The sequence below is a fragment of the Cicer arietinum genome, chromosome 3 (assembly GCF_000331145.2).
Source record: "Cicer arietinum cultivar CDC Frontier isolate Library 1 chromosome 3, Cicar.CDCFrontier_v2.0, whole genome shotgun sequence".
Classification (NCBI taxonomy): Eukaryota; Viridiplantae; Streptophyta; class Magnoliopsida; order Fabales; family Fabaceae; genus Cicer; species Cicer arietinum.
The window spans coordinates 49,922,592-49,935,191 of NC_021162.2; the positions used below are offsets into that span (position 1 = coordinate 49,922,592).

General features: G+C 30.7%; 1 long non-coding RNA gene across 2 annotated transcripts; it reads right to left on the minus strand.

Annotated features, from left to right (window-relative positions):
- Positions 1-2,768: 2,768 nt before the first annotated feature.
- On the minus strand, positions 2,769-10,030 carry LOC140919855 (uncharacterized). Of its 2 annotated transcripts, XR_012162394.1 has the most exons (6): positions 9,470-10,029; positions 7,803-8,034; positions 6,310-6,370; positions 6,063-6,237; positions 5,851-5,918; positions 2,769-3,623 (listed from the first exon to the last, which is right to left on the minus strand). It is a non-coding gene; the product is annotated as an uncharacterized lncRNA (long non-coding RNA). The 2 variants fall into 2 exon arrangements; XR_012162393.1 differs by having other exon boundaries at positions 6,310-8,034; positions 9,470-10,030.
- Between the last annotated feature and the right edge of the window lie 2,570 nt (positions 10,031-12,600).

Genomic DNA, 12,600 nt, shown 5'->3' on the forward strand with positions numbered 1-12,600 from the left:
TAACAAGCACTCTTTCACCCTTCTTATTATTTTACACGTGCAATTTACTTTAGCACATTTTTTTTTTTGTTTTAACACATATTTTACTATTATTATTTTTGCATATAATATTTTGTGGAACTATTCATGTTTCATGAGTTGCAAATTACAATACAATAAATATTAGTTATTCGACATTCATTGTTCCTCCGTCATTATTGGTAACGGTTCTTCCTATAGTTTTAAATCTCAATTAATATATTGTGTCCTTTTAAAGTTTTCTCAAACTACAATTATCTGGAAACAGGAAGACAACGACATATATGATTAGGTCCCTATGCAACTCTTCGTATGCTTATTACATACTTTCAAACTTTTTTTCTTTTAGATAAACAAAAAGTGCGATAATTCATACATTTTATTAGTTTACATCTTTGAGTTTTAATTTTATTTATATATATTTTGATATATTTGTGATCAATTGTTGTTGTTGACATTTGGTCCAAATACATCACTTTTTCTTTCAAAATGTGCTTATCTTTCATTACATAGTATATTATGGGTAATCAAATGTATTTTTCGGATATACATTGAAATTTGAAACAAGTTTCTAACACCAATACACATCTCTTAAATTTCAGTGATAATATGAATAAGTTATACAATATTATATGATGACAACTACAATATCTTTTTCACCTCATCTTTAGACATATCGAGTCAAATAGTTTAACACTTAACTCTCTAAGATTTTCTTAGATGAAAAATAAGAAATAATTCATGTCTATGAGATATACCTATCCCACATTTTTAATTTCTACAATCATTTAATTTCTTCAAATTGAGTGTTACATAATATCATCACGAAATAAATAATTTTTTTTTAAATAAAAAATAGTTATTTTTAGTGAGATCTATAAAATATATAAATATATCTCATGTGACTTATTAGCTAACTAAAATTAATATTCAAACCAGATAGAGAGATATCCTTTAGAATTAGACCAACAATTCGTTATTGAATTATAAAGTTCTTTAAATTCAATTTATATTGTTTCAACATGTCTTTTCTTATTTATTCTTATTATACTATTGTTGTTATGGACTTATAAGAAAATTTGTATGTTATCTTAAATATTGAATATTTTTTGTATGATTATATACTAAAATATATTTTAAATAGTAAATTATTTTTAATTTTGGTACAATATAGTAAATTGGTTCAGTACTAGAAAAAAAGTTACCTCAATTACATATTTTTTAAGTATTGTTTGCATTATATACAATATGTTTCGACACATTAAAATTGTAAATAGACAACATTGACGCATCAACCTACCGATATATTTTTTCTAAAGACAAAATCGTGAAATTTTATTTAAATTATTGTCAAATTATATGTATAATATTGTAAAATATTTAAAAAAAAAATTATATTTACTCGCACAATGTGTGGATTTTAATCTAATTTAAATAAATAAAAATATGCATGAAATAAGTCAAGAGATTGTAATAGGTGACATGAGTCAATTTTATTTTTGTTTTTTGAGCAGGACTCAAATGAAATATATACTAGCGGTCTTAAAACACAATTCATTGATTTTCCACCACGTGACTATACTTTTCTAATGACTCTTAATTTTTCAATACAGTTCATGCATTTTTTCCAAGCAAATATTTGCTCATTTTTACAAGAAATATCTGTTTATTACATGTTTCATTTGTTTGAGAGAAACACCTTATAACTCTGAAGTAGAAATATATTATTATTATTATTATTATTATTATTATTATTATTATTATTATTATTATTCTTTTATTAAGTAGAAATATATATCGCTTTAATTCACAAAAATTTCAATTTATTTTTAAGCAAGATCTCTATGGTATTTTTCTTAAGGAAAAAAAGGTAGTGACAACTTATTTTCCCTGAAGTTATAGAAATTAAGGACAAACGGGGCATTCATCGTACATGAAAAAGTATTGCTTCATTGTCGATCTTATCTCTATGTTGTGTAAATATTACTAGACAGCATCCAGCAATGTCGTGTAAGTTTTGGGTATATCCTTCATCTAAAATAATATTGGTTTATACCCTTCCCTTCTTTATTATAAGATTCATTTTTTAGACTCTTTTTTATCCCTTAATATATAATTATTTTCAAAATTTCATATACATTAATAGTTTCTTCATAAAAATAATCCTATTTAATTTACAATTGAGAAACAATTTTGTTTTTGTCTTGTAATATCATATGTAAGGGTAATTATATTTTATTATAAATTTATTGCTACAACTAAACTACTTTTCTTAATCCTTTAGTTAATGTGAGTCTTGTAATAAAAGAGTATATTGTAAATGTAACATAATACAAATAATAAAAGTATGATAAGATAATTTTCTGGCGGACTATTGTGGTCCAACTTCATAAATGATCCATCATAGGTCGGAATTTAAAAATCATTTGAAATTAAAAATAAACCAATGCAACCAAGTCAAGTTCCAAACTTTTAGATTCAAGGAACCTTGTACTACTTGAAGACACAACAGGTAGAACTATATGGGAGAGTTTTCAGTATCCTTCAAATACACAGTTACCAAACATGAAACTTACTACCAACAAATGAACAGGTTGGTAGCTTAATTATTTAATTAAAAAATTATGGAGTGATATAATCAGTTATTAGGAATTATTAATAAAATAAATTATAGTCAATTATTATTATGCACTAATATTTAGTTATGAATGAACCATGATGGGTCTTGTCATTAACGGTAACACTGAAAAGATGGCAATGAGGGTTCTCATTGAAATGTATGAAGTTCTTATACATTCTTAACTTAAATATGTCATGATTTGTATCTAATTACAGGTGAGAAAGTAAAACTTACATCATGAAAAAGCTCTTCTAATCCATCCATTGGAAACTTCTCTTTAAGTGTTGAACGACTTAGTATAACTGAGGTGTTCATTTGGAACAAAACTCGAGCATATTGGCGCACCGCTCCATGGGATGGTAATATTTTTTCAGGGCTTCCATATACGAAAACTCATGACCTCGATGATATACATGTTGGAGATGACGGTTCCTTCTTTGAAACAACAAAGGATACAATTGGTCTCATAATCTATAATCTGACTTCAGAAGGAAACTGTGAAGAGAAATGGTGGGATGAAAAGAAGAAAGAATGGAATGTAACATGGAATAGTCATCAAATGGAATGTGATGTTTATGGTGTATGTGGAACTTTTGCTAGCTGTAATTCACAAAGCTCACCAATATGTAGCTGTTTGAAAGGGTTTGAGCCAAGGAACAAAGGAGGAATGAAATAGGCAAAATTGGATTGGAGGGTGTATTAGGAGGACACCTTTGCAAAAGTGTGAAAAAGAGAGCATTAAAAAAAAAAGTACTGAGAGTAAAGCTGATGATTTTTTGAAACTATAGATGGTCAAAGTTCCTGATTTTGCAGATGGGTCTTCTCTCTCACTTTCACCAGACACATGCAGAAGCCAATGTTTGGGGAATTGCTCTTGTGTTGCATATTCATATGATGCTGACATTGGTTGTATGTCTTGGACTGGGAATCTAGTTGACATACAACAATTCTCAAATGGATGACTTGACTTGTATGTCCGTGTAGCCTACACATAAATTGGTAAACATTTTATGCTAGTTATTATTTGTGCAACAAATTGAATACATACACTTCTCTGAGTTTACCCTTTTCTCAGGGTTTTAGATTGAAAATTTTCAACTTTCATTGGGTGCAGATAAAGAGGGAAACAAGACAGTCATCATTATTATAACAGTGATAACAGGAACTGTCTTAGTTCTTGCTTGTGCATATATCATGTGGAGAAGAATATCTAACCACCACGGTAATATATCATATACTCTGAAGAGTTTTCTACGTATTAGTACTGTCGATACAAATCATACAAATACAAGATCATAATTTTCTATAAAATTAAATTATTTCTGCTACCTAGTTTCTGTTTTCTTTACCTGAACAATTCAAATCATTGTCCATTTTTTATTGTTTGACGCTTCTTCCTCCTGCTAATTTGTGAGTTTCAAATAATTCAGGAAGAAACCAATTTGACAACACAATTGGAGAACTGTCACAAGTTAAACTCCAAGAGCTATTACTATTTAATTTTGGAAAGCTTGCAACTGCGACCAACAACTTCAATTCATCCAACAAACTTGGGCAGGGTGGTTTCCGACCAGTATACAAGGTATATTAAATGAAGTTGTAGAAAATAATTCTGATATATTTCAAAGTTGTAAAAAGAGTACATGCACAATTTTTTTTAATTTCTCTTCTAGGGGGCACTGCCTAATGGTCAGGAAATTGCAGTTAAAAGACTTTCTATAGCATCTGGAGAAGGTTTAAAAGAATTCATGAATGAAGTAGTGGTGATTTCTAAGCTTCAAGTTCAGCGTACTCATCAATGGCACTAAGCAACTCACTTCTTCATGTAACTACATATTTTCTGCAAAAAAGATGATGCAGCAAGTACTTTTCTGTGATTTAGTATGCAAAGTGGAAAAGGCATTTTCAGAGCATGAATGGTATAAGGCAGAGATTTTATGTGAGTTGAAATACCACATGCCATGTGGCTTGGAAAGGGTACTGGATATCAACGACAGGAGGACCATAATACCAAGTTGGTCCTTCATTCATTTCGGTGAAGAAAACAAGGAGGATGTCATATTTCCGCCTAGGTTTCAGAGTTGATGAGTTACAGAAAAGAAAAGAAACATTGAACGTAGTGAATGGTTCCAACAAACACTGATGTGTTGGGAGTTTCAATCACTATGTTAGATAAAATTGAAGTTAGATGTAGATAGTTATAAGTTGATTACTATTGACTACAAGCTGGTTAAGATTTATTAGTTTGGTTATGATTATTATATAAAGTGTATCGTATATTAATTGTAGTCAACTTTTTTCATTGAATCAATTCCATATAGAGCGCTCATGACTTAGGTGTTTTGTGTTTTCAAATACAACATTCTCTCAAAAACCGTGTAATAAATAGTTGATCTTGAAAAAATTGACCTACCCAAGTGATTTTCTGTTTGTGTTTTCAAATTTAATCAACTGGTTTTTTTTCTCTTTCTTTTGCGTCCTTTCAACTTTGTTTTAATTAATCAACAAAGCCGCACAAGTCATTCTAAAAAATGACTTGTGATTTTAAGTTTTTCATTGTACCAAAGGATATCTTGTAGCTAGCAATATTGTGAAGACAACTTTTTTTGTTTTGTTCTTCGTAAATGACCATATTCTTATAGATTCACATTATTTATTTTTATTTGATCTCAATTTGTATTATTTTGGGATAATAAAAATATGTAATTTGATAGAGACCAGTCTCCAAGATCAATAGAAATTGTAATATTGCTGAAAATAAGAAATATTATAGAGAATGATCCCTATAATCCCCTCTATTTGGCCCATTTATTGTTCTAGGTTCAAATCCAGTACCTAACATAATTCATCAATAATTTCCTTTAATTAATCTAATATAATCATGTTGAAGTAGACATGTTTGTATTAGAGGCGCTAAGGAATTAAATTTCTGTCTTTTTTGACAAATAAACAAATAATTCTTTACTTCCCGGGTTTGAACCGGGACCTCCTTCTTATAACGTCTTTTGATGTCCTCCCCAACCGAGCTACCTACGCAAACTTTATTATTACTATTATTATTATAAACAATAGATAGCCTACTTTTATTATTATTTTAGTAATTACAAGACAAGGAACAACTTGATCAAAACTGTTCCTATATGCCACATACCTTTATGCAACATACTAAAAAAATTAAACTACACTGAAGCATAAATACTGATTTAACTTACCTGCACCCCTTATTGTAACTTGGTACAAGATCTTGGAGAATCTTCATCCTCTCACTGATTTTCTCCTCCTGTACCCATATTAAGGCAAGTTTATACAATGTCAAGTACATATTTTTTTGCCATTGCCAATATTCATAAAAAACAAAGGCAATAATCCTAGCACATTTTGCAAGAATTTGGCTATTAGTAACATGATATCTTCTCATTCTTACATGCATGTAACTTTGGAGGTTCTGATTTCTGAGGAAGTATCTTTCTCTTCCCCTGCAGTAGTAGCACTAGCACCTTCTTTGGGTTGGACTCGTCCTTATTGGGCCATTTTCATTTCCATCATCCTCGTCTGGGTTGTTGTGCTTAGATTTGAATCTTTACAACCAACTTCGACATCTTGAAATGATGAACATTGTGTGATTTGAAGCTTCTTTGCAGGACCAAAATGAAAACAATAAATAATTTTACCTAAAAAATTATTCGCCTTAGATACTGCAGATTCCTCTTGAGGATTGGATATTTTTGCATTCTGTCAAGGAAAAAAAAGGTAATGATATTTCATAATAATGCAGTCAAGATGAAATAATTGCTCTTTACTCTTCAAATTTCTAATACTATCTACTCAAATTTTAAATCTGAGACACCACCCTGTGTTAATTCTATCTTACATCTTCTAGAAAAAAGATTTTGTTTCATTAGACGGGTATGAGCATAAAAAGAATTCTGTAGAAACAACTCTACTACCAAACCAAAGAAATCATCATATCCAAATTGAAACTACCAAAAGTGAATTCATAGTGCAAGAGACACCTATGTTTAAAGCTTTCATGACAATATCAAAGAGCCAAAATGAACAAATTTATCTTAAACAGGAATCCGTCTATAAGACAATGATTGTCTACGCGGCACCTAGCTAGAATAAATTAATCATAATGCAAGCAATGCTACAAATCTACCTTTCTTACTCATTTAACAATAGGCACTTACTTAGAATTGCAATACTATATAATCAAACTTAAAATCTGAGACTAAATGTATTAAAATTAGAGACTAAATGTATTAAAATTTGAAAGCAAAATAAAGAATGATGATAATTGATTACTATAACAATAATTGAATCAAGATTATTAAACGGGGTTCTGTTTCTTTGAACAGATATGAGCATCGCTAAATTAGCGGAGAAACAATTCTATCGCCAAATCACGAAATCATCACAGAATGATGGTAAAATACAAATTATCGTGTCGTGATCAAAGCCAATTGGAACCAAAATTAAATTCAAAGAAACCATTGGAAGGAACCAGAAAGAGATTAGCGAGAAATGGATGAGGTCAATGTAGGTGGTGTTTTGTGTAGGTTGGTGTGTTATAGCGGAGAATGAATGAGGGTTTGAAAAGAAAGAAGATGAAGGGAAAAACGGTGTCATAGAATGCGAGGGGTGAGTAGGATGTTTTCATAGAGGAGTGACTCTCACACTGTGGGGAGCTTTACAACAACAATGGAGATGACCAGAAATAGGAGATATCATTTAGTCACAAACTTAAACTTTTGGCCAAACACAATTTTAGATTTAAAGAAGATGCATTTACACATGTAACTAATAATAACAAGAAAGTTGTTTTGCTGATAATATGTTTTTTCATTAATGAATTAGAGAACTATATTGAGACCCCTATTAGATTTAGTTATGAGAATGACGCCACTTGGCACTTGCAACCCATTTCAAAAATCACACAATTCATATTTATCTGTTACACATTTTTTTAAGGAATCTGCTACACAATTCAATATGATGGAAACATCTTAAATTTGAGAAAGCAATAAAGAATGAAAATCCAAATTTGTTCTCCAACTCACAACAATATTGGAATAAGGCAGCCTCTAACTTTGTTCATAATTAATATGATTGATTTTTTTAATAGAAAAAAAAACCAGAAGTAGTATATGTCTCATTTAGTTACATGATTGTTTAAATTCTAGCCATATTAAGAACAACTCCCTGATCAGGTTCAATAACCAAACCATAAGCCGGTGAATGGCACCACGGCGCTGTATTTGCAGTAGTTTCATGTCCAGCAAAGAATAGAGTTCTGCAGTTATCTATAATGAACCTGTCTTGTAAGATTGAATTCTTTCCACTATCAAGTATCATTTGCAAGAGCTCATAACCTTCCTCTTGACGTTGGCAAGAATCTAAAACAAATTATAATACCATTTTCCACATTAGTATCATCTCTAACAAGACCAACAAAGTAATAAGATATGAATATCGTAGATTAGCAACACAACTTCAAAAGAGTAAAGAAAAAAAAAAGAAAAACACAACTAGAAAATATATGACGAAGTTCGGTTATTTGTGTTTACATCTCCTACTACACGTTATTTGTATTAATATTTCAAGTTTAAGATTTAGAACTTGTATTTATATACTATTGTCTAGATTCTAACAATAACATGAATCATATACTCAATAGAAAAAATGATAATAGGAAAACATTAAAATGGAAAAAGTGATAGCTGATAGCTGATAGCTGATAGCTGATAGCTGATAGCTGATAGCTGATAGCTGATAGCTGCTGATAGCTTATCGGGCTGGCTGATAGCTTATCGGGCTGGCTGATAGCTTATCGGGCTGGCTGATAGCTTATCGGGCTGGCTGATAGCTTATCGGGCTGGCTGATAGCTTATCGGGCTGGCTGATAGCTTATCGGGCTGGCTGATAGCTTATCGGGCTGGCTGATAGCTTATCGGGCTGGCTGATAGCTTATCGGGCTGGCTGATAGCTTATCGGGCTGGCTGATAGCTTATCGGGCTGGCTGATAGCTTATCGGGCTGGCTGATAGCTTATCGGGCTGGCTGATAGCTTATCGGGCTGGCTGATAGCTTATCGGGCTGGCTGATAGCTTATCGGGCTGGCTGATAGCTTATCGGGCTGGCTGATAGCTTATCGGGCTGGCTGATAGCTTATCGGGCTGGCTGATAGCTTATCGGGCTGGCTGATAGCTTATCGGGCTGGCTGATAGCTTATCGGGCTGGCTGATAGCTTATCGGGCTGGCTGATAGCTTATCGGGCTGGCTGATAGCTTATCGGGTTGGCTGATAGCTTATCGGGTTGGCTGATAGCTTATCGGGCTGGCTGATAGCTTATCGGGCTGGCTGATAGCTTATCGGGCTGATAGGGGTGGTACCAGCTATTAGGCTGATAGCTTATCAGGGTGGTACCAGCTATTAGGCTGATAGCTTATCAGGGTGGTACCAGCTATCAGGCTGATAGCTTATCAGGGTGGTACCAGCTATCAGGCTGATAGCTTATCAAGGTGATATCCCGTACCAGCTATCAGGCAGAGTGATATCCCGTACCAGCTATCAGGCTGATAGCAGCTGTCAGAGTGATATCCCCTGCCACCGCTACCAACTATCAGACAATAGCCATTATCACCGCTATCAGCTATCATCTATCAGCTATCAGGCGATGATAACTGTTATTGCCCAATAGCTAATAGGCGATATCACCTATCAGATATCAAGATATCAGATCTTCAATTATATGTCACCTTATAACTTCATGTCACAAAAAAAAAAAAAATATTAAAACACTTCACAAAAATAAAAATAAAATGAGAATGACCTGAGCAGTACCCGACCCGATAATCCGATTGGATGGGAACCCGGAGAGCTTCCATGCGATGTAGGTGAGAACACCGACAGGGTTAGACACGATGAGTATGCGGCGAGTAACGAGCCAGAGCAGGTATGATTTCCTTGAATAGAGCGAGGTTCCTCTGAGGGAGGTTCAGCCTTGACTCACCGGCAATCTGTCGTGCGCCGGCGGTAACAATACAAAGATCGGACCCGGAACGGAGTATTCAATGGATGAGTTGATCTTAACGCGGGGGAGAAAGGCAGCGGCGCGCTGAAGGTCGACCATCTCGCCGCGGAGTTTATCGGGTTTGTTGTCGACGATGACGAGCTCGTCGGTGAGGTCCTGAGTGAGGATGGTCTGAGATGGTTCTAATTTATCCACACGTCAAAGAAAACGGCGGCGGTTGATGAAAGCTGATTTGGAAAAGAAAAGGACCAAATAACACTGTAACGGCCGGTTGGTTTGTGGGCTTCCGCCTTTTAATATTTCAGTCTTCAATTTTAATGAATGATCAATATCACTCGACTTTTGAAATCCTAGTTTGGAATTTCGGTAGTTTGTTTATATTTTATTTTATGCTACTTTTTTTTTATTTGATTAGCAAGACAAATATCCTTTTATTTTAGCTTTTTTTCTTCTAATTTTCCATGAATTTTAAATTACATATTAAATTAAACAACAATACCTCTAATTACTTTTTTATATTTATCTATTTTTGGCATAGTAAAGATATAAATAAAACATATGTAAATTCAATTATCTATTGTTAAATTAACATAAAATTAATTAATTAATTTTTAACTCACCTATTCAATATACTTATAATGAAAAAATTGTTTGATACAATTATAACATGAACAACATACCTTTAAGATTTAGATGAGAGAATAAGATGAGATATGAATTACCATAATTGTTCTATAGTATTTTAGGATTATGATTTTGTAGTTAAAAACCACTTAATGAGATAACGATTAAATAGATAAACTACTGAGGATAGAGAGACATTGACAAAGCGGTTCAACTCATCATAGTTTATTAAGTAACAAAAGTCCAACACATAATTTAGTGTTTAATACTAATTAACTATAATTTAATTAATAATAATCTCTAATAATTGTTTATTATTAATCTACAATCGACTAATTAAATAATTAATCAAACAATCTCTTACTTAGATGACAATAATCAATTACTAAAAGAATATGAATTTTAATATTAGAATTTCAACTATGGTCAAATTATTTGTCATTCAAGATAAATAAGTTTTAATGCTGCATAAATTGAATCCAATAGAAAAAACAAATCATAGATCTCAAATATTTACATTTTATTAAAGAATGATAACTTTGGTCATAGCCTTTGAAAATGTTACAATAATCTTCTTCTAATCCATAACACTAAAAGACTTTACTCAAAATGATAGGAGTTAATAATATCTTAAATATAAGTATTTGATTAGTGGTTATGCCAATGAGTTTTCATATTTAATAAATGTCATAAAATATCCACATATGTCTAAAAATAGTATATCTATAAGTATAAGTTAACAATATAATGTCATTCCCGATAGAAGTACTAATATTACACATGTATTTGTATATTATTACCTTATAAAATGTAAAATGTTTGTAATTAAAAGAGTAGAACAATATTTCTACATCCTAGAGAGTTATTGTGCATTTTCCAACGTATGAAATTGTGATGTTAACTAGATTATTTTTTCAAATAGAAATCTCATCATACAGTATGAGACTTACTTTTCAAGGTCTCGTAAAAATATATTATATGTTTTAGTGTCCGTAAGAGAATATGAAAATATAAAAGTAATAATTTTTAAATATTTATAATTTGTGAACATGTGTACTTCCACTAATATGGTATATATACAAACAAGATTTGGATTCTCATTAGAGTTCAATAATTTAAAAAATACTCTAATGATATAATATGCATTTCAATTGATCCAACATATATAACAAGATTCATATTTTCATGATGAGTCAACTTGTTTAAAATTATTCTCTAATGATATAACCATTAACGGCGGGATATTAAATTTTCAGTACAAATTTACAACGATAATATTTAATCATTATAAATACTTTTGTGTCTCCATTGCAATTGATCTCATATATATAAACAAATTTAAGATTTTCATTAGAATCCACTAGTGTGCAAAATACTCTAATAATTTAATAGTTAAGGGCGATATACTATATTTTATAGTGCAAAATCATTTATATATATGGTTATATAATTTTATCATTATTATAATTTAATATATTTAACTACATATTTTGTAAAAAAACAAAATACAACATAATCATTAAGACAAATGGTTACTTGATATCAATATAAAATTTCGTATATTAGTAATTCATCATTGATATATTTTTCAATATTTGAGTTTCAAAGTTAGGTATATTTTAATATTTTATGCACATAGAAATAAGGACTATAAAAAAAATCACTTAATAATTCATAGAATTTTTTATTATAATAAAAATTCTCAAAATATATTTTATCAGAGTAACCTCTATACAAAGAAAATGGTGACTATATAAAACATTAATTATTGTATGAATGAAATTAAATCTTTAATATTTAAAAGAATATGTATAATAAGCAAATTTAATCATTCACTCAAAACTCAAATGCTACAAATATTGCACTCACACATTTGCGAATGAGGTTATGCGCAATAGAATTATATGAGACTTCAATTTTTACTATTATTGAGGATATAAGAGAAATAGTCGTAAATTTATTATTGTAGATTTAATAAGTATTTCAACAACACAATGTCATACTTGATAGGAGTATTAATAGTGTACTTGTATTTTTTAGAATTTTTATTTATAAATAACTTAAGACTATAATATCGTCAATATAAGTATTCGTGAAAATAAAATAATATTATTTAATAAATAAAATTTGTTTTTAGTTTTAGATAATTGACATATTAGATTCTCTCGCTTGATATAGAATGATAATTGAGTTATCAATTCAAGAGTTTTTTTTTTAAAAAAAAATATGTAAACAATTATTCGATTATCTTCTCTATCACAAGAGAATCATGTCAAGTAACATCATACTAATAGAGTATATCAATC